This window comes from Cavia porcellus, unplaced genomic scaffold, assembly GCF_034190915.1.
Source record: "Cavia porcellus strain 051 isolate PalLab524CR breed Dunkin Hartley unplaced genomic scaffold, mCavPor4.1 scaffold_17, whole genome shotgun sequence".
Classification (NCBI taxonomy): Eukaryota; Metazoa; Chordata; class Mammalia; order Rodentia; family Caviidae; genus Cavia; species Cavia porcellus.
The window spans coordinates 6451679-6479380 of record NW_026947500.1 but is presented as its reverse complement, the minus strand read 5'-3'; the positions used below and the strand labels follow the sequence as shown (position 1 = coordinate 6479380).

Sequence of the window (27702 nt, the reverse complement as noted above, 5' to 3'; positions counted from 1 at the left end):
TCCTATTGTTCAGAACCAAGTTCTTCTGATTTTACCCCTGTACCTTTATCTTTTTATTTCCCACCAATGGATCTAGTATATCCTATTTACTCTCATCTTCTCACCGCCAATTCTTAACTGGTAGTAATGGAAATTGGTTTTGAGCACCAAGTCATCTAACTGCAGAGTCTAGTCTTGTGAATATTTTCAAAGGAGTATCTACATGATTTTATAAATGACTGAATGGAAGTCTATATCCCTAGAGAAACCAACATTTGTATTTTGCTTTGCAAAAATTATCAGTTGAGTTAGAAACATAATATCAAACAAAAATATATCAAAGCATTACTATAACTAATCTTTATAATAAATTAATTTTATAATTAAAACTTAAGGGATTAATGTTCTCAGAAGACATTATTTTCTGACAATGTAGACTCTAGCCGCAAATCTACTTTTGTTACTTTTCATATACAAGTAGTCATCCCATTTCCTTAGTTTAGCTTTTCTCTCTTTTTTCTCTTTTACATTTGTAACTTTAGGATATTTATATCTTGTCAGGTGGGAACAAATCATACAAAACATAACTTTTTAACAAAACTCATATATAAAGTAAATTATCAAGTAAGCATTTTGTGAATTATCAAGTAAGCAAATTATCAAGTAAATACTTGATGAACATACACACTACTTCCTAGAATATAAACTAAAGAATATAAGTATACTTATGATAGCTACTGCTGTTAATTATTTATTGAGAACACATGAATTTAACACTTTATGATAAGTATTTTGTATATGTTAGCCAAATTTCCACTACTATCTTGTATAAGCATTTATGTAATCTTAAAGGTGAAGAACACAGAAATGGTTGTTCAAAATCAATATACAGTAACTGGTAGGGTAATGCAGACAATGTAACAAGAGTGCACGGGGTTATTATAATTTTTAAAATGGAAAATATTTGTAATTCTTTTTCAAAATGGCAATTATTGCTGCATTAGGGGCCAGATTTGAGAATGTAAGCTAATACTCTGGCATTTTTCTCTTGTACTTAATTCGTCTTACTACTGTTTTGTTCCTCAAAGATTAAAAAACTGAGATAAATTTAAGATAAAAGAACAATAAATAATAAAGCCACATGTTGTGAAAATGCATAGACAAAAAATTCAAACATTTAAATATTTGAGCAAAGAGAAACTGATATGTTTATAGATACAGATATAGAGAAAGAGATAGAGATATGTTTATGCATATATATTTTTTGCTTACTTGGGACTTGAGTTTTTTTCCTAATTCTATGCTATCTCAAAGCATCCAATGATACTGTAAAGCTGACTTTTGGAAAATATAATTTTAATATCAATTTAAATAAATACATTTGACTAATATTGTGAAAATGTAACTTTGTTTAACGGATAATACGTTTAAAGTCACAAGTGAACTGTATCATTCAATGAGAATAGCATCTTACAAGGCCTAGTGTCCTTTTATTTTAAAGAATTCACACTGGGGTCAGGGGTTTAGCTCAACGGCACAAGTACCTGCATGGCAAGTGTGAGGTCATGAGTTTGATCCTGGGTACAAAATAATAATAATAATAAGTTTATTCTCTCTCTGACTTGGCTGTTGCCACTTATGACTCTTTTTTTTTTTTTTTTTTTTTTTTTGTCTTTTTAGTTTTTATCGCTACCAGGGATCAAACTCACGCCTGCCTGCTTCCAAGGCAGGCGCTTATGCCGCTGAGCTAAATCCCCAGCCCCAACCACTTATGACTCTTGTTGACTCCATCTCTGTGTCTTTTTATCTCTCTCCCTGTATCATTTTTTCTATTCTTTTATATTTATTTCCATTCTTGTTAGTCTGTTTTAAATTTTAAAAGTTACTTTTCTGTATAATAGATTGTCTACTCAATGTAACACTAAAATTTAAATTTTAATACATTAAATGTTAAGGGAAAAAGTATAATGTGCTCATTTATTGCACATTGCAGGTCATTGCCCTGACTTGTAGGATTAGTGGAATATTTATTATCAGTAATAATGATATGATAGTGACAATACCTAGTCTTTATGGTGCCCTAGTTATGGGCTAGGTACCATTTTGTCTGAGCACATCCCACGTATCAACAAATTTAACATTAGTGAGAAATTTAAGATTTAAATTCTATTGTTCTATTTTTTGCAGTAACAAGTTTATGATTCAAAGTAAAATAATTCCTCAAGGTCACACAGGTAACAAACAGGTGGTGGAGTCAACCTCTAAGTCCAAGCAGACTCTATTAGATCACCATTTAGTTTCTGTAAGAGTCAGAGATCGAGACATTTGTAAGAAAATGGGTGCACTTTGAGATCTCAATGGTAAATGAAATAACCCAGACACACAAGCTTAACTATTACATGATTTCTCTTATAAGAGAAGCCTGAAGTATAAAAAAATTGAAGAGCAAAGTAAGAGGTAGATAACAGAAAAAACAATGATAGATTTGTTTTACAAAAAATAAGGAGACCAAGAGATGGGGGAAGAGAGCGGGGTGGAGGGAGAGGGATGAAACAACAATGCAGACAGATTATGTACAAGTACTAACTGCCCACAATATATAACCATTATGTATTCAAACATGTACTAATGAGAAAGGAATCCTAAAGATAGCTAATTTCACAGTTGCTAAGAAAGAAGGGTTGACCCAAGCTTTGAAATTAAACAGCAATATCTTAGAATCTCCTATCTGCTACTTTCAAGCCATGTGCTTTTTAAGTTACATTTCTCTTCTCTGGAAATCCAAATATAATAGTCACATCAGCCAATTAGAATCAGAAGTAAATGAACTAGTGAAAAAAATGAACAAAAATCTATATCAAAATAAAAACACTCCACCCAGTGATCAGCACATACCATATACAATAAAATTATTAGTAAGCAGTCAGATACACATATTCAGATACTTTCAGAAGCTTTCAGAAATAAAGAGGCAAATAACACACTATAGCTCTCAACAAATGTCAGTTTCCAAAGTGAAATAATGTATATTGTTCTGTGCGCTCTGTCTTCCTTTGCTCACTCTGACCCACTTAGCAATTAGCCCTGGTCTCGGTGCTGTTTTAGGCTTGGAACAGTGGTATCCCTGCTCCAGGGAAATGTAAAGCGCTGTTCCTCTATGCAGCGAGGCATCCAGAGAGCCTGTTGCTTGTCAGCCTACCTAACTCTTTAGTAGCTGGGCTGCTGGTTCAGGATGACTCATTCTCTAGGTAGATCAATTTAGTAACAAACATAGTCCATATCCCCCAAGAGAGCTTACAGATAAGAATGACATCGAGGTTCTTGTAAGAAAAGGGAAATTTCTTCACCATGCTTTTTCCTTTAAACTCCTTGACTGACCTCATCCTAGAAATAGAAAAGTAATGAGCCTTGATGTTTTCGTATATTAGCAGAGGAGCCACAGACAAAGCAAAGTGGTAGCTTTAACAGTTTCTGTCTCGTATTTCACTGGGGACTTTTTTCCCCTTTGTGTCACATATTCCTACTTCCAGGAGGTTCCTACTACTTTCTGACCTGAAAAGAAGGTATATAGTGTAGTGTTTTTTCTTCAACTGTTGCCAGAAACAAATAAACCCACTCTTACTTCTTATGCATAAAACACCTAAATCGAGATACCTGCAGTCTTTTAAATCCAAAATGCTCAACAAAATAATGTGGCCATCATAAATGATTACTATTTCCTCTCCTAAAATTTTTGCATGTCTATATTTTGTGTTTTCCTCGTTGCAAATTTTAGAATATAGCACTTTATTTAACATTATGCCTAATTTGATAGATATTAAATAATAAATGCCCATACACTAGACAAGGATCTGAGTTCTAGATACTCAGACTCAGCCAGGCGCTCAAGTTTTTCCCATGAGACTATATAGTTTGGTTGGAAGAATACTTTAAAGTAGTTTTGTCTACAATGTTGATAAACCAAGTTTGCATTCTTCGGTAACTGCATGAACCAGGGGTTTATATTTTCTTATAGATATACCAATATACTCTCTCATGGTGCTTGACTGCCTTTTATTATGCCTCAAATTTCCTAAGTTTGAATTAAATACTTTCAAAATTATGCATTTCTTTCAAAATATTCCAAGTAAAGGAGACTTTCTTGTTAAAAATCCTCTGATAATGAAAAATTTACAAATGCAATTAAAAATTTAATTATTAAGGTTTCATTAATTTAACAAAACCTCTGCTATCAGAGACCTTGTACTTGTGTGCTGTGGGGCATTTAATGGTGTTGCAGGCATAAACTTATCAAGTATTCATAAAACAAGTCTTAGCAAATTAAATTACTTTTAAGCAATATGACTCACTTTAAGTAGGTAGAAAAAATTCAAAAGCATGGGATTCATGGGATTTAAAGTTTAGTTTTGATAATTAAAAATGCTGAAACACTGAAATGTTCTAGATAGTAAAGAAATACATGAATCCTGGGAAATTCATGTTGAAAGTGTTTTTTAACATGTAACAATATAGTTAAGAAAACAGAATTAACTAAAATATTAAATGTTACAGTATTAGTAAGATTCCAGAATCTATAATGATACACAAAGTAAAGAAAAATGACAGGATAACTTGTTGGTCCTTTTCTATTATATATAAATGTAACACTTTCTAATATTACTTTTTTTGTGTTCATTTTGATTTCCTCACATTTTATATATACTCATTCATTAAATTTCAATATAAGTGTGTCTACTAAATTTCAACTTTAATTAAAATATGCCCATAAGTAATCTGGTATGACATAGGAGCATAACTAGTAATCATTGAACAATACACTTAAAGTTTAACGTGTATGTATCATTAGACATATACACTTGAAATCTATTTCATAGCCTTTGTTTTAAAATTAATATACAAATATTGGGAAAACATATAGTTTTTAAAAAGTAGTTACCACTCCATTCTACTCTCAAGAGAATAATCGTTAACAATTTTGTGAATGCTTTCTGAAGTTTCTGTTATTTTCCCAGGTATGTCCATTTGTATAACATAGAGAATAAGTTATTAGTTATGTGTAATGAATATTTTGATTCTGTCTCCTCTGGAATACAAAGATCAATATGCCTAATTTTTGCTAGTGAATGACAGCCAAAAGGAAGTATCACTGAATAAATAACACATAATGAAATTTTGTTGTAGGTTTACTTTCCTTCTTCACTACAATTTGTATGATCAAAAGAATGACTGATTCATTCATCATCTTTGGTTCCAAAGTTAGAGGGGCCATAAAAACAGAACAGGACTCATCATGGTAGATACAAAGCAAACAAAAACCACTGTGATTTAAATTTCTGAATTGGTGTGATTTCTACCATAGCAAAACCTAGATTCCACTGCCCAGTAAATGAACCACACTCATGGTGGCAGCTTTGTTGAGATCTAAATTCTTTGGTATGTTTTATGCTTTTGGCATCCAGAACATAGATTTCTCAATAATGAAATGCCCAACAATATGTTAAAAAAGAAACAAAGCAGAAGTCATGCAATATAAATCATGTGATTGAGAATCATATTTTTTAAAACAAAATTCACATGCTGAATAACACAATGTTTAAATATAAAAATTTACCTTTCCCCTCCCTTTTACTAAAGTATACAAATATACTTTACAAACTACTTTACTGGTCCATCATCCTTAAAGTGGGAGATACTACTAGAGCTAGACCAGAGATCTAAACCAACATACACTCTCGTAAGGATGTGAGAAACATTGATTGGGCTTTGACGGATGATTTGTTAGAGGTGAAGCTAAGGATCCGTGTGTTACAGTACTGATCGGGGAGTGAAAAGCAATTGATCAGCTCAGAAGTGAGGGGCATGTTCTTTAGCCAAGGGTTTAGGTAGAAACTCACTAGTCAGAGAATTCTAAATTCAAGCTGGGGTTCTGGATTATTATGAAAGCATATTCATCTAACCTGGTGGCTATGACATATTTAACAGTTTGTTGGAAGAGTACATAACTTTTAAACATTTTTCCATGTACTACAAAATGTTAAGGGCAATACTGCATATAATGAATACTCTTGGTATTAGTGTAAAACTATGATGCTCAAAATATAGTTTCTTAATATAAGTGCTAATATAAATTTGGTCAGACTGTAAAGAGTTTTACCTGTCATTGTTAATTAAAACTGTGCTTTGTCACCTGTGATGATCCATTTACTACAGCAGTAAAGTCATTAATTTTTTAACCAATAACAAATTACAAAATGTAATTGCAGGGGCTGTTTTTTTTTTTTTTTCCTAAGGATAGGTGTGCAAAATCTCCTTAATATTCAACAATGTTGAAGTAATTTTTGAGTGCTTCCATATCTCCATCTCACAGACCATTGGGTTTAGTATTGGCAGCAGGCATATTGTAATTTTTCAGCTTCTTAATTAGATTTAGCCATTAATTTAACTATTTTATCATACAGGAAAGAGAGTATAACCCTATTTGTGAGTTCATTTTTCTTTCTGCTTTTACTAAATAGTTTCTGATGGAGGCATATGGTCACGATATTTGCATCTGGAATCTTGCACCCCATCCAGTTTCTTATGATTCAAACTACTGATTACAAAGTGAGAGAGGGAAACTCAGTGTTCTTGTTTACCTTCTGCTAATAAAAAATTCAGAAATCCTATCTTTAGTAATGATATAATTTATATTTTTAGAAAAGTTTATGAAGCATTTTTCAAGCATTATACTGTTCATTACTCATTACTGTTTTGTAAAATATATTGTTATTCTCTTCAGTTAAAGGATCAATGCAACTGAAGATGTGGACTATCCTCAATGTCACACAGTAATTAAGTGGCAAATTGTTTGACTCCAAGGATCATATATTTTCTTGACAACATGTTTCTCAAAAACAACTCTTTTATGGCAGACAGGAATGGAAATTCGGAGGTGCACAACACTGACTTAGTATCTTCTGCAAATCAACAAATATTACCATATTCTAGCACATCTATGGACAAAGACATAGGTAAGACACAGTTACTGTAATGAAAAGATTTTCTCGCAAGCAGTGAAATTTACATAGGCCTAACCAAAAATAAAAAGGCAACATAATATACTGCAGAAGAATATTCACTGTCCTTCCAAAGAGGGAGATAACAACTCTCACAGCAATAATCTTTTTAAGTCTTATTGTGTACATAGAGTAGAATCTGAGCTCAGCCTTACTGGATGAATCAAGGCACATGAAGAGCAATCCAATTTTACGTTGATGAAATTATAGAAGCAAAGGCTTTTTTTATGGGGAAAAAACATAAAGATGTGTGTGTGTGTGTGTGTGTGTGTGTGTGTGTGTGTGTATCTGAGTATGTGTGTCTTTGTCTACATATTGTCTATATCTGTTTCTATAACTATGAATAATTATATGTATAACTATATTTCTAAATCTATTTCTACATGATTTATGTGTTAATGTGTAGATTGATATCTATACATAGTTATTTTTGGCTTTGGAGTTGATAATGTCTGCTGAATGTGATAGCCATACAATATAAGACAGCAGATTTACAAGACAACTAGATCTAGTAGAGTAAAACAAAAGACAATATTAACATGGTGCGTGGAAAACAAAGTTTTCATATGTATTTTTGAGGGAATGTACGGTAGAAAGTACTATCTGCCTGAACTTTTCTATCTGCTTGAACTTCTTTGGCACAGCAAATCTTTTCCCAGAAACTTAGATTATTGAGAAAATTAAAAAAGTATGAAAAGATATATGAAGAAGATTTGCGTGGTAATGTTTATGATGAAGTCATTTGCAAATAGTTGGAACCCTAATCGTATGGAATTGCCTAATTTACAGGAATTTTTTTTTAAATGAGAGAACTTACATGTATTAACAAGTCTACATTCTTTGTGGCAATGTAAATGAGCCCAAGTGTTATGGAAATCAGTATGGATATATATCAGAAAAACTAAAAATATACGTCTAACGTCTACGTCTTTCTGAAACAGTTAAAGACATCATATTACATAGATATATGCAAAATTAATGGTAGATAAATCTTGAAAAGAACCAATATGCCTATTATCAGATGAATGACAAAGAATATGTGGCCTTTCTTCACAACAGGCTTATATTCTGCTATAAAGAGGATAAATGTCTGTCTTTTGCAGGAAAATAGATACATCTTAGACTGTGATGTTGAACTCCCTTTCAGTTACATAATTCAGGCATACAAATTTAAATATCATGTGATTTCTCTCATATGAGAAATGTAAACTATATAGCAAAATAAAAGGTGCATAACAGGAAATAGGGAAATATATGATTTGTAAAAGAGAAACTGGCTGAGCTTAGTGTAGTCCCAGCACTCCAGAGCCTGAGGCAGGAGCATTGCTGAAAGTTTGAGGCCAGTGTGGGCTGCACAGTGAGTCCAAAGCCAGCCGATACTACATAGTGATAGTTTATCTCAAAAAAAGGTGGGGGAGAAGGAGGAACCAAAAGATAGAGTGAGGGAGGGGAAAGAGAGGAGAAGCAGAATGAACATACAATGAAATATGTTATGTACAAGTACTCACTTTCCATGAAGAATATAATTACCATGTACTGCATACTAATGACAAATGAAAATAAAAAATTAGTTGCCATTATAATCTTAAGAGAGAAAATAATACAACAATAAATGCAGTATCTAAATTTAATGATATATGCTTAAATATGCCTTAAATGAAAGGAGAACATGAATATATTACTTTTATGTTTCAAAATAGAACTACAAGAAACTTTTGTTTCCTAGTTAACAAGAATATCATTTGTCAGTGAGCTCAAGGCCAGCCTGAACTGCATAGGGAGACCCTGTCTCCAAAAAAAAAAAAAAAAAGAATATCATTTGTCTAATTGCAAGGACTATGTAAATTACTTCTATTTTAATATTTGAAGTTAAATTATTGTTATAAATTGTCATACACTTATAATGCATTTTTCCAACCCCCCTCAAATAAAGTGATAAATTATTCAAATAATCCAACTTGGTTATATTTGATCCTCTGATCCTCTGAACATTACATAAACATCATGGGTACAACTGATTTTCATGAGACATGCACATAAGTAATACAAATTAACACTTTTGTATGTGTTTGTGTGTGAGGAGACAAAGGCCAAAGCATGAACAGGTTTATGCGATCATACTCTGAATGGAAAGTATTGTCATGTAGCAAATAAATAAATACAAAAATAAGTAAATAAAATGGTGCCAGTGGCTAGACTTTCTCCATGACAAAATAATGTCTTCCACACATTTTCATCATCAGAAAATTCCAATGATTAAAATTAAAACTTTCCGCCTGTTCATGTTCTGAGTTTTCTGTTTTCTTCATCACATTTTGGTAAAAGAATATTCTGTGAATTAATCTTCAAGAATTATTTTAATTGGTTAGTTGCTTAACTATAATTTTCTTTTACATTTTCAAATCTCAGGTATGCTTCAAAATAGCAAAAAACATTTTCCCTGCCTGAAATCCATTGCACAAAATAGAATCTTCCAGGTAATGAAAAGGCATATTTCTGTGTTCTCTTTACCCAAGAAAAGAATTAAAAAGAAAAAGAAACCCAGAAAATAAATGTCATAATATCACTATTTGCTTCCACTATGACCTATTTCTTTATATCAAAAACAGTAACTCCCCAGAAATATATTTCATTACAACTTCATGTGATATTGTTCAAACTTAGTTTTAAGTTTGCCATTAGATATAGGCCACAAATTCGTCCAACTTCAGTTATTTGAGTAAAAGAGTCTCAAAAGGATGTTAGCTGAAAAAACACTGATTTGTACATGCACAGGCTCAGGTTGCTAGTGTCCTTTGGGGGTTGACGATGACTGACACTGTGGGTTTGAGTAAAGATGGCTTGGCAGCTGAAATGGTAAAAAGCCTACAAGAAGTAATTTTCCACTTAAAAAAAAAGAAAAAAAATTTTTAAAAAAACCAACAAGAGTAAAAGTACCCTGGTTGTTAGCAATTTACGTGGCAGCAGCAGTACACTTGCCTCTGTGTATGGAGCCTACTACACTGAAAATTCTGAGAGTATAAAAAGCTAAATGGAAGTGAAATGGAACAACAGGTACACAGAGTTTACTGTAACTCACTGAGTGCATACTTGAAAACTGGCTCCCAAATCATTGCGTTATTTGACAAATAATTCCAAGGTAACCTGGTGGCCAAAATAGCTCAGCAAATACTTTTACAATAACATGATGGATTATCTTTCAATATATTATTCAAACTTGTAACATTTTAGACATTTTTATTAGAATTCACCGGTTGAGTCTACTCATCATGTAAACTGAGTTCTATCAATAATGAAGTGTTGATTTTTAGGACTGTCAGGAGCACTTTTGAAAATTGTTCCCATTACTTATTGCACTGAGCAACAGATGATTCCCATCTTACTATGAGAAACAAATGAATGCTTCTGACAGAATGAGTGCATACAAAAACGCTACAGATTGGCTACCGACACTGACCAGCTTTAAAACAAAGAAGCCACAAAATTACTTTAGAAATTGATTAATAGTTTCTATCCTATACTGAGGACAAAATTATGTGGAGAGGAATGCAAACTATAGGATGTTAGGCCTACGTTATCCAAGATGCTCATCTCTCTAGCTCAGGACTCCCAAACCAAGATTTTGTATCATTTTATGCATTTGCAAGTAACTGAGGCTTCTGCATCTGCTACTGCAGGTTAAAAAAAAAGGCAGGCAATAACACAATATGTGTGATTTAAGGAACAGTTCCATCACAGCCTCTAATTGCTCTCAGGATCTGAATTGGCAAAACCATAAGACACTCAACAAAAGACTCTATGCAGGTAGTCCTATAAAACCTAATTATTTCTCACAAAGCAGACCATTCCATTTATAGTAAAAGAAAGCTATGAGCAATAAAGAGCAAGCCATTAACAATTAGTCTTCTGCACACATGATTAGACTTAGAGAGATAAAGAAGCCTCTAAATTTAATGACGAATCCCATATTTCTGGCAGGGTTCAATATTCTGTGCTAATTATGTTGAAAGACCTTGTGCTACTTAAAAGTACTTAGACTGCAAAGTATGACACTATCTCCATGGTTTCACAGTTAACACTTAACATTTAACTTTGGAATTAAAATACACTTGAATACAGGAATTTGTTTTTATTTTTTACTTTTTGCTTTCCTGAAATTATGTTTAGAAATGGCTTTAAGTTATGTTTAATTGCACTATTTAGTGATTTGTACCTGTTTCAGTATTTACATGACTTAAATTCATACCTTAGTAAAGCATATTAATCTTTTTTTAAGAAGAAATTAAAACCAATCAAGAGGTCTAACCAGTAAATATAGTCAGTATTTTTATAAAACAGAAGTTCAGGTCACAGAATATTATCTGCTGATTTATCAAAAAAAATTTTAAACTTCTTTACAAGTAATCAGGCAAGAGAGGGCAGGTTAGTCCCATATAATTCAGGAAAAATTTACTAAAGTAGAATTCCTTTATTGAGTTAAATTACCATACTTTTCCTACATAGAAAAAAATATTCTCTGAAATGCCTTAATACTAATTTGCTTCTATAAAAGGTACTTTCCTACTAACATCCAAATATTACTTCAGTTAACATGAATGAAAGTTATCTACGCACCACAGCTGTGCAAAAGAACAAAGTTGAAGTTCTTGGTAACTTTCAGTGTGTGAATTATTTTTAAAATCTCAGGTAACAAAGTAACAAAAAGTTATAGATTTATATGGCACACCAAGGAAACACTATGTTTAGCATTAAAAAGGGACTGGAAAGGAAGATCTCATTTTCTGATGGATGGTGTTTAAATCACTAATGTTTATAGTCATATTGACATTCAAGTGGTGGTGCTCAAAAAAGAATACCATTTTAACGTTATGTCTGAATGGGTGGAAGAGATAGGCAAGCAAGACAGTTTTAAAGCAACAGAAAGCTAGAGTCTTTTTTCCCTCCAAACTGCACAATAGTTAATGTCTCCATAGAAACTGATGGCATTGCAGTGAAGTGTTATCAACAAACCCAGGCTTCTAAAATATACACAAGTATGTTTCCAAAGACATAGAAAAACATATGTATACATCCTCCACCAAATTAAAAGGCAAGTATTCCTGCCTTGTAGGACAAGAAAAAGAGCTCACGATCATATGATTTCTTCATGAACCTATTTCTTTTCTGAGTATCGTATTATTCAAATACTATATGGATTAAGAGGAAAAATCCTTGCACATGATGATCAAAGCTTGCTTAGTAGTACTTTTTTGCAAATATGTTATTAATTATGATTATATTTACTTATGTTTGCCTTCCAAAGTATCTTAGATAGTAGGGTCATAACCATTGAGTTTGCTACTGATTGTCTAGAGTTGGACTTAGATGTTTACTAGTAACACTGTGCAGTGATACTTCTCCAGCCCTGTTCCTTTGTCCTCTCATTCAGCTATGTCCTCCTCCTCCTCACAACACTGAGAATCGGCTCAACACTTTTGACATGCAACAGGTTTCACATCATGACACATGAAGCAGTGCTGTAGAAACTAAGTGTCAAAAATTTGAGAGGCTTTCATAGCTCCAAATTTAATCTTGTCTCTGTCACCAATCATGCTACCATGAGCAAGTCATCTATTGCTTCAAGCTCCAGTTTATCAGTTATGATAGACTTAAATCATAGATACGTTCTAACGTTGTGTTTTCCAAAAGACCGAAGAGTACAGTTTGAGGTTGTTTCTGGGTCACTGTTCTAATTTAAACACCAGAATTCTGTATTCTAAAATACAAAAATTAGATTCATAACTGTGCATTAGTTTCCAATGAACAAATTAGAACAATATAGCAGTTCAAAACACCAGAAAAGTATTAACATTGTTCTAGCAAAATTTTAAGTTTGAGTCAAACAATTTAGAGACCTAGGGATAACCTTCTCTAAATTATCAAAAAAATGAAAAGACTTAGGGTACACTTTATTGGAAAGGCACTTGGTTCAGTTTGCAATACAGAAAAATAAAATTTAAAATCAGTAGGGTTGACTCTTTCTAGAGACTCAAAGGAAATCACTTCTTTGATCTTTCAGCTTCTAGAGACTGCTCATATTTTCTACCTTTCTTGGATTGTGGCTGCAGTCCACTAACTTCTGCTTCTATCATATTTTTCTTTTCTGGCTCTGACCCTCTTTGCCTCTCTCTTCTACGGTACTGTTATATTACATTAGAGTCATCCAAAGAATCCAGCAAAATCTTTCCGTCTCCAGACACGCAATCACATCTACAAAATCCCTTTTACTATTTATGGTAATGTGCTCAAATTCCAGGGATAAGAAGAATATAGAAATCTTTGGTAGGGGAATTATTCTACCTATGGTTCACAACAAAACATTTTGATAAACCTTAATTGGATTTTTTCTGACACTTTTATGAGGTCTAGGAGTTTTAAAATGTCTATTATATATTCCCAAATAGATACCTGTACATTGTGCCCTAATCAACATGATTGGTTTGCCCTGACATATATCAGTTATAGTTTTTATAGAAAAATCTTTCACATGAAAAAAGTGACAGAAATTAGATTCAGATAATAGACACAAAAAACACAAGTTCATATTTCTGTCTAAAGTTGACATGTAAGAAATGGGAATGTAGTCATTTAATTATGTATAGATACCAAGCAACTCCATGAAAATATGACAGAATTTCTGCATTCAATACAGGAAACTCATTACAAAAACATAAACCACTATCATTCACTTTTCTTCCTACAATCTTAATTATGGTAGAATTTATTTGTCTCTACCTGTGGAGTCCAAACTACAAACATTACAGTAAAACAGAAATCTGGTTATATTTTGTGATACCTTGAGAAAGTAGTAACCAAAGTTCACATAGATAACAAGGTAGTTTTCTCTAAGATTTAATTAAAATGTACTAATTTGGCTCTTTTGATCACTTTCAAAATTATCTTGCATCTTTCTAGGAAAAGGAATGTTACAAAAATAAGAAAATATAGCACTTTTGCAGTAGTGATTAACATGAGCACATTTACAAGAATTTTTGTAGATATATAATTAACAACAATATTTTAACATATTTCCCAGGAGCATGCAGTTTTTGGTATTTGGGGAATATATTTCATTATGCTGATTTACTCCATTGCTCATATCTTATCCAGTTATTTCCTAAAAGATAAATAACTAACTATGCTGGGTCTCCTCCCTCTGATGAAAAGAATGTAAATTTGCTCAATTTGGTAGATGAATTCGTCTTTTTAACCACAAAGGTCCACTTAATAAATTAAGCTCCAGTGCACTGTGCAATACTGTGTTCCGCAACCAGTAAAGTTAGTTTTTTGACTTTCTCATCTTTCTCTGATCTTTCAGTGGTGGACAGTTTTTCCCTACTGGTGTAAGACAAGAACACACTAACTATGGGGTACTTCTAAGCATTTCTATTAACAAGTCCTCTAAAATTTACCTACTGTTATTCCTTTATTTATTCCTGTTATTACCCAGAAAGCTTACTACATAAATTTTTGTCTGTCATATATGCCTGTCTTTCACACTCTCAAGGCTAGGAGACAAGAATTCAGCATCACAGAGCCTGCATGGTTACTCAGTGTTATGGGTAGGATTCAGAGCAGTGACTTTAAAAGCTCTTGTTCCGTTGCTTAGTTCATTGAAACATGAAATTTATGTTCCGATTTACTGCAAGAACAACATATTTCAAATAATCCGTAAGAAATAGGATAATTCTTGCTGCTTCCCTGCAAAAACCAGGCCATCTGGTTGCCCTCATGACACATTTGGATAAGAATATCAGTTAGAAATTTAGGTCAAAGCAGAGTGAAAGAGAAATGTTGGACAAGAGTAACCTGACATATTTAATGTCGAGTAGATTTTGACTTTGCCTTAATGTTTATGAATGTAGGCTTCTAAATTCTATCAGACATTTAGTTTTCATTCTTTTATCTTGTGCTCATGTTTGGTAAATCATCATGAAACTTGGGTTTTAAAATGGAAAATAGATAAGGTACATGAAATATATAACAAAATTTAGATGAAGGTCATGCCTATTCTTAAAATTTCTCTTGTTTTTACTGGAAAATACAAACAAATGCGTGCTTACATTTAGGAATCTAAAAATCAAATCACATAAATTACAGAGCTGAATAAACATAATCACTGAGCATATCAGACACACATTTGATCATTTTGAGGTAACTTCTATAAAATATGACATGCTCTGTAATTTCAAAACCATATTTTGTATTTAGGAGCCAAATGTATTTTAATATAAATATCATATTTGCTCCAACTACAAAGAGAAGGCAGACTACAAGAGCACATACAATCAGATATAAAAACAGATACATTACAATATATTGCAGTATAAAGTATTAAGATCATAAATAATAAGTTTACAATTTATGTAATGTTAATTCAAAGAAAAGAAAATTTAAAGAATTGTTTGCCTTCAAATTCATGACTTACGAAAAGATAACTGATATTAATATCAAAGTAAAGAACTAAGTCAAAACTGAGACACTTCTACAATCCTAGTGAAAAATGTTCAGCAGATTTGTACAAATAAATGATCTAAAATTATTTAGCACTGAATCATCAAATTATTTGCATTAGTTTTTTTCACTTACACAGTAGAACAGTAACTAAATGTTCCTAAGATAGTTTTTTTTTTTTTTTTTTTACAAAAAAACCTATTGGTTTTTTACCAGTACATTCAGGTAGATTAGAATTATGAAAACTGATCTTGCAATTATTAAAGAGCTCCAAGGGAGCCTAACTTTTTTATGTTTTTAAGAATTTAAAACAAATTTTGATTTTAAATTGCGCAATGTCAACTGTTTCTCCCCAATTCATTGCTGATGTTCTTCAACATCCAGGTTGAATCAAACTCAGAAATAGCAAAATTAAGTCTTCTCTACATCAACTATTCATTCTTTAGGAATGTTTGTCTCCTTTGTATACAGGAAGTGCAATGAAAATTTTAGAATATTATAAATAAAAATCACCTAGAAATAGTGCTACTCTTGTTGGCATAATTCTTTTATGGAATCCATGAGGCAGAGTATAGAGTAAGATATATAGTGAGATATACTGAGATACAAAAAATTCCGAGTATCTGACTGTGGTGGCACATGCATGCAAACACAGCACTGAGGAGGGTGAAACAGGAAGACTGCTGTGAGTTGAAATTTAGCCTGCACTCCATAAACAGATTCAAGGCCGACCTGAGCTACACAGTGAGATACTGACTCAAAAAAACAAACAAACAAGCAAGCAAACAAGCAAAAATGGTTCGTGATTGAACCTACCACTTAAACGGACTTGGTCATCAATTGGTAAAGCTCTATGTGTCAAAAAAAATGCAGGTATGATTGTTCTTCCATTGGGTGATACATAAAATCCATCAGGTTGGAATGGTTGGTCAGATATTTGGTTTCTCTTCAATGGAAAAATAGGTATATGAAAAAATGCATGGTCATTCAAGGATTCTGTTTTTACTTGTGTAAAGAAAACAATCCTCCATTTGATAATTCAGTATCACAAATTGATGCCCTGGTCTCCTGAATTTCCATGTCTAGGAAAAAAACATCAGCATGATTATCTTCAAATAGTGTTTATTGAGTGTTTGGTAGTTGCAAATCTCCACAAATCAGCCAGCTTCTGTAGGAATGATTGTTGGAAGGATTTATATGCCTGAGACACTAAAACACTTTTTAAACTATCTTATAGATTGAGCTTATAGAAAGAAAAATTTTCTCACTTTTTAAGCCTTATTTTAGACTATTGATTTCAAATGAATGTATGAGAGAATGCATTTGCAAAATGGCCTCAATAATCTGAAAAATGTATGAAAATTGCATAATCTACCCGCCAATCACAGAAAGGATCTTTCCTATATAAGAAAATAGACATCAGTATACTTTAGATTAAAAATACTTTCTTGGGGGCTAGAGATTTAGCTCAGCGGCGTAAGCACCTGCCTTGCAAGCAGGCAGTCATGAGTTCGATCCCTGGTACCGATAAAAAGTTAAAAACAGTTTAAAAAAATACTTTCTTTTTCTTACCACATTGTCTAAAAACCAATGCAAACCTTTCTATTTTGCCTTCTTATTCTTACTAAAATATTCCAATAAATAAGACAAAAGATTAAAAGTAGTAACCAAATTCATTAGTGAGCATTTATACTTTTTTACCATTAAATTCCATTGAAGCACTCTATCAAATATTCTACCAGCACCATGTGTGTAATATGCACAAAAGATTTTAGGAGGCAGATACTGTTATTATCTCTATTGACTCTTTTAGCAGATGTAGAAACCGAGAGTTACACAGGTAAAGTCACCTCCCTACAGAAACATAACCAAAAAAAGAAAGAGACAGAAAGAAAGGAAGAGAGAGAGAGAAAGAGAGAGAGAGAGAGAGAGAGAGAGAGAGAGAGAGAGAGAGAGAGAGAGAGAGAGAGAGACAGGTAGTAGATAGAAAATACCAGCTCTGACCCACTCCCAAGCCTGCGATTCTAACACAGTGCCACTAACTTTCATTAAGGTTTTTCAATAGAAAACTATGCACTTTTCCTGTAACTGAAATTCAGACATATCTTTATGTTAGTGAGCAAATCTTGGGGGCAAAATCTTACTTTTCTCAGGATCAAAATTAGTGATTAATATGGCAATATTATTTCTGCTTACATTTTAAAATGCAATGAGAGTTATAGCATGGATATTAATAGATAATAACTACTATAACACTGTGGGTTACAGCAAACTATTTTTAGAGAAACCAATATTTTTCTTATAAAAATGTTAGCTGTGTACGGCAATATAATTCTATGGAGTATGCTGCTCTTTTCAAATGTGTATTCTCTATCTGAAAAACATCTTCTGGGTGTACAGACAATGTACTCATGGAAGTGTGTTAGTTTACAGAATTTCATTTCTTGTATACATGGCAACATTTCTATGTGCTAAAACACACAAGCAACAAGGAAAGTAGCCTAACTTGTATTCTGTCAGTTGCTAGTAGACCAGATTCTTCTCAGATAAAGAAAAAGAAAAAGAAGGAAGGTAAAGAAAAGAAATAAAAGACAGCTAGTAGGAAACAGTCTTTTGCTCAGCACTGTCTTTGATTTTTGCCGTCACTGCAGTCTACTCCCTCTTCAAGGGAGTTCACACACACACACTTCTCACTTTAGTTGAGAGCAACTCTGGTCTTGGGCCTCAGCACTGGTTGAGCGGTAAGTGGATCTCTGAACCCACAGGGAAAGTCGAAGTCCTTTTTGAGGTTTGAAGAACAAGAGCCGAGAGTGAAAGTCACTTGAGTGGTCATAACTGTAAAATGTAAAATATGAGAGCTAAACCTGGTCATTGCTTATTATTTTCATAGGGAGCTGCTATAATGCCCAAATAGGCCCTGAAGCCAAGAAACCAAGAGAAGCAGGAGTGAAAGATCGAGAGGCCATGCTGTGAACATTTAAACCTTCCTGAGGGCCAGTTGCTCCCACCTCCTGCCTCTGTAATATTATTGTCTTTTCTTGAATGATGTAACTGAATAGATTTCCATATTTTAGTCAAGCTAGTTGGAATTTAGTCCCTTCACAGGCACTGTAAAGAATCGTAAACACATGATTAATCCGTTCTAAATCTCTTGTTATACTCTGGGCACCGTGCTAGGCATTCTACAAACTTTCTCTGAAATGCTTAGTGACATCCTATGATATAGGTATTTTTCTGCATTTTTTGCATAGGAAACTGAATGAAAGACAAAGACTAATTCACCTTAAATTTTACTGCCTGAAGAGATGCATACTGATTGAGCTGTGCTTGCAAATAGCATTTTTATAATATTAGTTTGGAGAAAATCCATACAGGACTAATAGATATGAGAAAAGCCAAAACAAGTATAGCACCTCTACTGCTTCCAACATTTTCTACTTTACAAGTAGCATGCAATTTTGAGTGGCACTGGGTAAAACAGTCATGTTAAATACTGGAATATTAGGCCCAGTTTTTTCAAATAAAATTCTGTAATGGCACAGAATAATAAATGAGTGATTCAAAAGCCTGAGTATGAACGTATCCCTGTGGGTATACTTTGTGCTTTAGGAGTATTTTGTGGGTCAAACTGGGAAACTAAGCACTGTTTCCAACATTAAATATATTTTTATTCCCAAGCTATTGATTACAAGTAAAAATCAGAATGTAACACGTGTAAGTCTATTCATAATGTCCCATTTTATGGCATATTTTAAACTACAGAACAAGAGTAATTCTAGGTACAGAAGTAATTCTACTTCTGAGTAATTCTAGGTATAGAAGGTAGATATGCTTTCATTTTCTCTGAAAAACTAATTTTTCATGCTATATTTACTGGTTATTTAGGCCATAAAATGTGCACCTTTTTAAAAAATAATTAAAAAATTCTCAACTAGAAATTTTTGGCTACAAAAACCCATGAAATGTGGATAAAATGTTCTGGAAAAGGCTCTAAAACCAAAGCTTAACATATTAATACAATAAGTAGAAAAATTAGGGCGAATAAAGACAAATGGGGAATATGTTAGTGGAATCTGATAAATTAGGAATTTTTTTAACCTTTTCAATTGTCTGTCCATATTTCATTAGAGGGCTAACAGTGGACTATACATCTGCCTCAATTCAGAGTTTATTTTTTGTTGGTATTCTTTGCAAGAATTTGTTGTGTTATGGTTGTGTCAGTGTCAATAAAAGGCATGGTAAAATTACACTTGTGAATAATCTTCCAGCTAAGGATATCACATTCTGTAGGCCCAACTTTTATAATGTCACCTTCTAATTAACAGTTACAGCTGAAATATATTAGACAAGTGACAATTTCAATAGCACCTAGGAAAACATGACATATTTTCACAATGGATACCAAGAGCTATGCTCAGAAACATGTTTTACTTACCCATACACTCCAACAAATAATCTTAACCTCGTTTAATCTTGCTTCTTTTTGAGCACAAGAAAACATGTTTTCTTGAATGACTTTATACCTTAATTTATTTGAGGCCCTCAGTGATGTACACATCTCAATAAATGGAAGAATATTAAATGGGACCACTTCACTGCTTGCAAGCTTCAACATCTCAATTGGCCCCAAAGTGGTCAAACTATTTTCAGTTTAGTATAGCACCTCTACATTTTTAAATGGTTTGTTGGTGTTTCATCTTGTTACAGCTCATGCTTAGTGATCCAAAATGGATCACTGACTTAAAACAAAGAGAAGACATATAATTGATAAATGATCCTACTTAGTTCACAGCTCAAAGAGAAAAAACCCAAGTTTCATTCTAGCCAGCAACAAATAATGTACTGTATGTCACAGAAAATCAGTAATGGTTCACCAGTCTATGAACTCTTTCTGTTAACACTAGAGTTCAGTTCTTATGCTTTGTAAGAATTGCTTTCTTCCTCTTCCTCTTCTATACCCTGTTTCTCAATATCACCAATGCATTGTCTTTAATTAATGTTCTTTTATACTTTACAAATTTATTTATGTAGCATGAATTAAGTAGCCCTACAGTAATAGTTTTTAATTTATTTTTGTCTTCCAATCTACTACTTCCAGCATTTTCTAAATATTTTCTAAAAATATTTGTTGAGGACATTTCAAAGAACCAAAATAAGCATAAAACACTGTATTCTTACCACATTATGCAAACTCACCCTTTAAAAGTTTTCCTAACACATTTTGTGTTTACTATTTTTGCATTATCTTTTCCCTCAAACATTATCTTGCTCCTATAAAGCCCATGAAACATGGTTAAAATGTCCTACAGCTAATATAAGAGGATAAAACTTTCTAATGCTATTTAATTGTGGAGAAGAAATGTTAATATGCTTAAATATCTAGTAAACATGAATGAAACCAGACTGTCAATGTGATGCTTAATAAGGGAAATTTTCATCGAAAAGATAGTTTTATTTAATAAATATTTTAAAATATTCCGGTTAGCATATATGTGCAATACATAATAAATGTATTCATTGTGGGGCACTGGTACATATAAATATTTCATGTTGAACTTTTTACTAATCTTTCCTTTACCTTCCCCTCTGTCTTCTTTTCCCACATCCTTTTTCTATCTCCACAAAGTCAATCTCCCTTTTTCCTATCATCCTTCTTTTGCTTTTTCCCCCTTTGAATTATTCAGACTTTGGGGTTCTCACATTATATCAATTTTAAACTAACTGATTACAGGATTTGAAAGAACTGGCAAAGTTCGAGCTTCTTCTGTGCTCCATCCTTGCCTATTATTTTCTACTCATAAATTACATATTTGCAAGCTGCTTATCATGAAGGAATGTTCAGTAGCACCATTTGTTTTCCATGAGTAGAAAGTAAATTTTATTTTAGTTCCTTCTTAAATCTCATGATTGAAACAAAGTCCAACATTCGAAAATATACTAAGAATGAGATTAGAGATGGCGCACGAGTCACCCAAAATACTGCCTCCACCATCACAGGGTTCCCTCCATTTGATCTAATTTTGCTTTGAGATGTCAAAATAACTTGCTTTATTGTTTTCCAGGATATTGCCATACATGATTCCTCAGTCAATGTCGCATGACTACTTCTTACTTTTACTTGCAGTGTATACTTGAGCAGATCAAATCTGTCTAAATCACAAATTTGAACCTGGAAGTACAGCAAGGAAACTAGATTTGATTGAACTGTAGAAGACATTTGTGTGATGAAGCTTTTCTTAGATCAGTACAAATTTTTAACTTCATATAGTGCCTGTTGATGGGGAAGTGACCTTCTCAAGTATTCTACCAGTGCTTTTTCCATTGCATTTAACCTTGCTCACAGAACCCACTTTCATAAATGTATTCTGAGGTTTACAAGTGCTGCAGGTAAAGGCTTCCAAGTATCTTTCAGAGAAGTTAGCTTTTAAGTATAAAGTATTATTTCAGTTCATACGACATCAAGAAACTCATTTTTCCTTCAAGGTTCTATAGTTTTCTGTACACTTTGAAATCTCAGCTAACAAACACATTTCTGAAATACTCAATATTATCGTTAAACATAAGCAGTGTGTTACCAGGGATTCTCAACACCCCCTGCACATACTTGATAAGTCTTATTTTACCTACGAGCTGCAAAGAAATGTAGTTGAAACTGTCATATTTTTTACTTATATAGTATTTTATATTTTCAAGAGACATTTTCAAAAAATACAGTTGATCACTTTTTTATTGCCTATTAATCACACAGCATTCAGGGAACATGTAGATAAATTAACAGTTAACCATCTACAAATGTAAGATTATTGATTTTTTAATGAAACAGAAATAGAATTTTGTTGTACAAAGAGAAGTGATAACTGCCAAATAAAGTTCTGTAGTTTACTCTTTTTTATATTTGAAGAGACAGTGAATATATAAATAAGAGATATCATGTTTCACTAGATTCAATAGCAAAATAACTTTGTTCTTTAAATTTTAAAGGGCTCAATAAAATATTAATTTCAAAATATAATTTCATATTTCTAACAGCTCTATAGGAAAAGAATCATAACAATGTCGTATTTTGATATTAGTAGTATTTTAAATTTAAATTTATTGATTACTGTTACCTGAAAATAATGGACTGATTTTTGATCTATGAAAACCACAGTATCAAAGAAAATGTTTGCACCTAACTATAATATAATTAATTTTTAGTGCAGTTATAAAATAATGCTATGTTTTACAGTATTGGTTTTCACATGAAGTCCTTCCATAGTCGGAATTTAACTGGTGTTTTCAGCTGTGACCCTAAACTGCTAACTATAAAGGGCTATTATTAGAGAAATCTTTACTAGTTGTGCTCTAGCAAATAAGTCTTATAGTTTTGGTTTGCTTTGTATTTGAGACACAGTAATATCATGCAGAACTAGGTATGGGAACACAGCATATGATGAAGCTAGATGTCAAGGAGAGTCAGTATCGATTTTACGTATGACCTAAGCGGGATGGAGTACATAAGAGCATAACATACAAACTGCGACTGCAAGATCTTATTTTCCATAATTATGTAAATAAAATAAAATCAATTAAAACCATAAATATTAAGAAACATTTACTTTCCTAAAAAAATAAAACAGGTAAAACTAAGGAAGACAGGAATAAGCAAGAATTTTTTTGAACAAAACCCAATTGCACAAAAAATAACACCAAGATCAGAAATTAGTATTATTTTTTTTAAAAAGTTTCTACACAAAAAAATTTAAAAAAACAACAAAGTAAAGATACCCCTGACAGAAAGGGGAAAATTTTTTCCAATAATTTCTCAGACAGAAGACTAATACCTTGCATATATGAAGATTCCAAAAAATTAGACATTGTACTAAATAAATACATAATTAAACAATAAATAGACAGTTAGCTGAAGAAGTAAAAAGACCTAAAAAGCACAAGAAAAAAAATGTTCAGCATCTTTGGCCATTAGAGGAATGTAAATCAAGACACCACTGAGATTTCCTTTTGCTCCAAAATGAATGGCCATCATCACAAATTCAAAAAAACACCAAACACTGAATAGGTTGTGGGGGTAAAAAGGAACCTTTCTACATTGTCAGTGGGAATTTAAACTAGTATAACTCCATAGAAATCTTCAAACAACCAAAATTAAATTCTTCTTAAATTAAAATAAAAAATTCTATTCAATTAAAGTATACCTCATCTGAATATCTTCACAAAAGTTAACATGTTACAATGACACATGCAAACTCATGGGAGCACAACTCACAATAACTAAGTCTTGCAAAATGCCTGTAAGGCCATCAATAGATGAAATGATAAAGAAATTGTGGTATTTATACACAATGGAGTACCACTGAATCATAAAGAAATACAAAATTTGAGTTATCAGTAGGAAAATGGATGCAACCAAGACCGTAATGGTAAGTGAAGTAAATCAGGAACAGAAGGTTAGGTATTGCATGATTTCCCCTATATGTGAAACCTAAAGGATAAGTTATTTAAACATCATAATAAAACGTAGATGGTAGGAACCATGGAGAAAGATCTTCTGTAAATGAGAAGGAAATCTAGAAAGAGAGAGAAGAAAAGACCCAAGATGCAAGACATATAAAAACCAACTCTCTACAATGAATGTATCACAAATACTAATAATAATAAATAAATAAATAAAGTGGTCTAAGAAATACCAAAAATGAAATTCCATACACACCAAAAGACTATATATATACATACATATATATATATACATATATATATATATATTTTTTTTTTTTAAAAAGAAACCAAGAATAGTGAATTAGAAGTCTAATTTTGGCAGTGAAAGCAATATACACAAGAAAGAAAGAGACTGGAATCATAAGAAAATCTTGAGTGATGGAGAGTCATGAATTAAGCCTTAAAAAAATGGGCTTAAAGAAGTGAGAAGCTGGTAGGAAAAGAAAAGAAATCCTCCAGATGGGAAAACAGCACGAGCAAAGGATGGGAGTAGGAGTATTATTCCCTAAATGTTATTTCAAGTTCCCCTTCTTAGAAGCCAACAATGGTTCCCAATTATCCCTTGAATATAATTAAGATTCCTAATCACAAATTTCAAAGCATGTCCTCCCCCATCACCTAGATTCCCAAGCTGATAATTCAGTCAGGCACATGAGTTTAATATACTCTACACAAAACTTGCAAGTTCTCTCTTCTACAACTCCTGCAATTTTCACAGCTTCTCCTAAGGCACTTTCCCTAAGGCATCAAACCTGTTCAGCCTACACTTCAAAAATGGCTTAAACTCAAATTTTCCTGCTTTTCGCTCCCTTTGCTAACCATGCTTGGCTCTGAATTTCCACATACAAGCTGTAATTAGTCACATATCTATGTTTTTGTAGTTTTTAATCTTTGTTTAAAAATCTATGCTTCATTGCACTTTTATTGTTAAATGCATTCATTGCTCGTGTAAACAAAAGCATAAATTATGACATAAATTATAAAATTATGACAAACTTGAAACATTTATGTACTAGATGTTTCTATGACATCTAGAATCATGGTATTTCTTTGCAATACCATGCAATATATATATACACACACACACACACACACACACACACACACACACATACATTCACCAAATATTTGCAGATGACAGTGAACAAAGCATAGATATATTATTTGGACCACAAAAAGCTTTCAATTCAGGGAGAAATCAATGTATAATTTAGGTGGTATGTGAAAAATGCCATATAGGGCAATTTCAAAAGCTGACAGCTCATTTCTAGATGTGACCATCATCAGAGCTGGATTTATTAATAAGGACATGTGTAAGCAAGAAAAAATTATATGCCTAGAAGTGAAAGATGATACTCCAGTAATAAGAAATAGAAATCACAAAGATACTGAACATGTAAGGCATGTTGGGGAAGATGTATAACCCTATTTAGAGCAGAGAATTTGTGAATAGGTTAGGCTGCATTACACTATTTAACATAAGCCACCCAACCTAGATCCATGGCAAAACCATTATTTCATTTCATTTCATTTTTTAGGTGACATCTTTAAAACAACTTCACTCACTAAGGATTCTTGAGTCCTGCCTTTACTCCTAATGATTACTGATTGGAAACCTGATCAGAACCATTTTCTTTAACAATCCTAATATCTTCTAGTTTAACAATCTAATTTATCCTCGATAACACTTCTAGAGTTTATTTTATTTGTATATTCTTATATCTATTCTCTACAAATAGAATGCTGGTACCCTGCAATAAATGATCATGTCTCTTTTTATTAGTGTTTCCACAATATCTACTGTACTGGAAGATATGTTTTGAAAAATCACTAAAGTGTTTCTGCAGTTTACATTTTTAAAAACAAGATTTTTACTGCCGTCCATCCAAGATACCTAGTTGAACAGAGCAAAGTAGAGTAGGATGTTTGGGATTTATTACAAGTAAAAGGCAAACAGCTAAATATCAAGAGAAGATTTACCTTTCGATGTTCAAAATAAGATTTTGCACCACATATGAGCCTTGCAAACAAGGCCATGATCCTCAGAAATATTGTCAAAATTCGTTTGGCTTATCCTTTAAAGTAACAAAGTGAAAACTGGCACTGAAAAAAACAAAAGGCTGTGCGATCAAATGCTACTTACTCCTTCTGGCCCCAGATAGAAGAGCAAGAAAGAAAGAAAATCTGAAGCCACTTTAGGATGAGGCTGTCCTCGCTTTCCAAGACTTCTCCATTACTCCAGCCTCCATGACATCTGAAGGAAGTCTCCTTACAGATGATGCACACTGTCTTGCAACACAGCTCAGTTTTGTACCCTCACAAGGGTATAAGGAGGGTAAACAGTGTAGAAGTAATCAGAGGGCAGACCTAACCTTGGTTTTATCATACTGCAAGCAAATTTCTGCCTGACCAAGATGTTGACCTGAGGAGTTCCAGGCCTGCCCGTGTTCTGGAAGAAGCCACGGCACTGTCTGAAAGAAATTCAGATCAGAACATGGGGTTAAGCTTCCATGGTGACAAGTGGAAGCTAAGTAGCCAATCAGAGTATGTCAGGGTCTATCGAACAGGGACAAAACTCACATTAACTGCAGACATAGGTCATAAATAATTGGTATGCCTAAATAGAAGAGCCAGAGATTAAATGTAACACCAACATGCAGAAACAGAGAAACTCCTCGTTTTGGAGCATTTAAAATGCACCTTGTCAAACTCCCCAATGCCATTTTAGGAAGAGGAAAGACAATGGGAGGAAGGTATTTCCAAAATTACCAATTTCATCCATGAGATTTTAATGAGTTATTTTGAGTGTGACTTCAAAGACTGTTTATTTAATCACATTTCACCTAATTACAAAAATAGATCTGTCACTTAAGTGTTTTTATACATCCAGTTAGAGTTAGATCATGTAATTCACCTACAATATTTTTCATAATCTAGTGTCTGGCATATGTGAAGTGTTCGATAAAAAGCTTTATTTTAATGGCCAAAACAATGAAAAGGCTCTCTAAACAGCTATATCTTTATTTCAGTGTTGTGTCATGATTCAAAAGAAACATGAGTGACCTTTTAGTGGCTGTCTATAGTCTAGAGATGCAGAACTCAGAGGAAGACAAAATCCTAAGACAAAAGAACTAGTTATTGAAGCCAACGCTCAAAGCATAACAAAACATTTTATTCAGCTGACTTAAGTTCATTATCCCAGGAGATCAAACTAAATGAGAATTCTATTCCTTCTCAGGAACAGTTAATAAATCCTTGTGTCATAACTCAAGGAAGTATGTATAATAGCATTGATAACGTTTATAACTGACTTAACACTTACAGAACATGTTTATATACATTATGACTTTGAACTCCCAAGTAGGAAGAATAGGTTTATTTCAGAAATAAGTTTTGAAAGGTCAAGGAACTGACTAGAGTGTGGCTTAATGTAGTTTAGCTCCATAGTCCAATTGAATGTGTATCTTTCTAAGCACAAAGTACAGAATCCCCATTATATCAGGTGCTAGTATTTTCTCCACTATTCCATATTATTTTAGGCTTTTCCAGAAACTATTGTTTTTTGAAATATAATAAAGATTTTAAAACCTGATACATTTATTTAGAGCAATAGTTTTCTTCTACAGTAGTTGCATCTTCTACCATATATTTTGTATTTTGCATTTGAATTTGGAAGGGTCTG

The 27702-nt window shown here is 32.8% G+C and overlaps 1 protein-coding gene and 1 long non-coding RNA gene across 13 annotated transcripts in view; both read right to left on the bottom strand.

Moving 5' to 3' along the window:
• The window catches only part of Nlgn1 (neuroligin 1), an 816885-nt gene that overhangs the window by 515926 nt on the left and 273257 nt on the right, over positions 1-27702 (bottom strand). The window lies entirely within an intron of this gene.
• LOC134471096 (uncharacterized) overlaps positions 1-27702 on the bottom strand; it is a 133533-nt gene that overhangs the window by 16493 nt on the left and 89338 nt on the right. The window contains exon 2 of the long non-coding RNA XR_010040445.1: positions 1-27702. This exon is cut by the window's left edge and continues 16493 nt beyond it; it is cut by the window's right edge and continues 83753 nt beyond it. This is a non-coding gene — a long non-coding RNA (uncharacterized LOC134471096).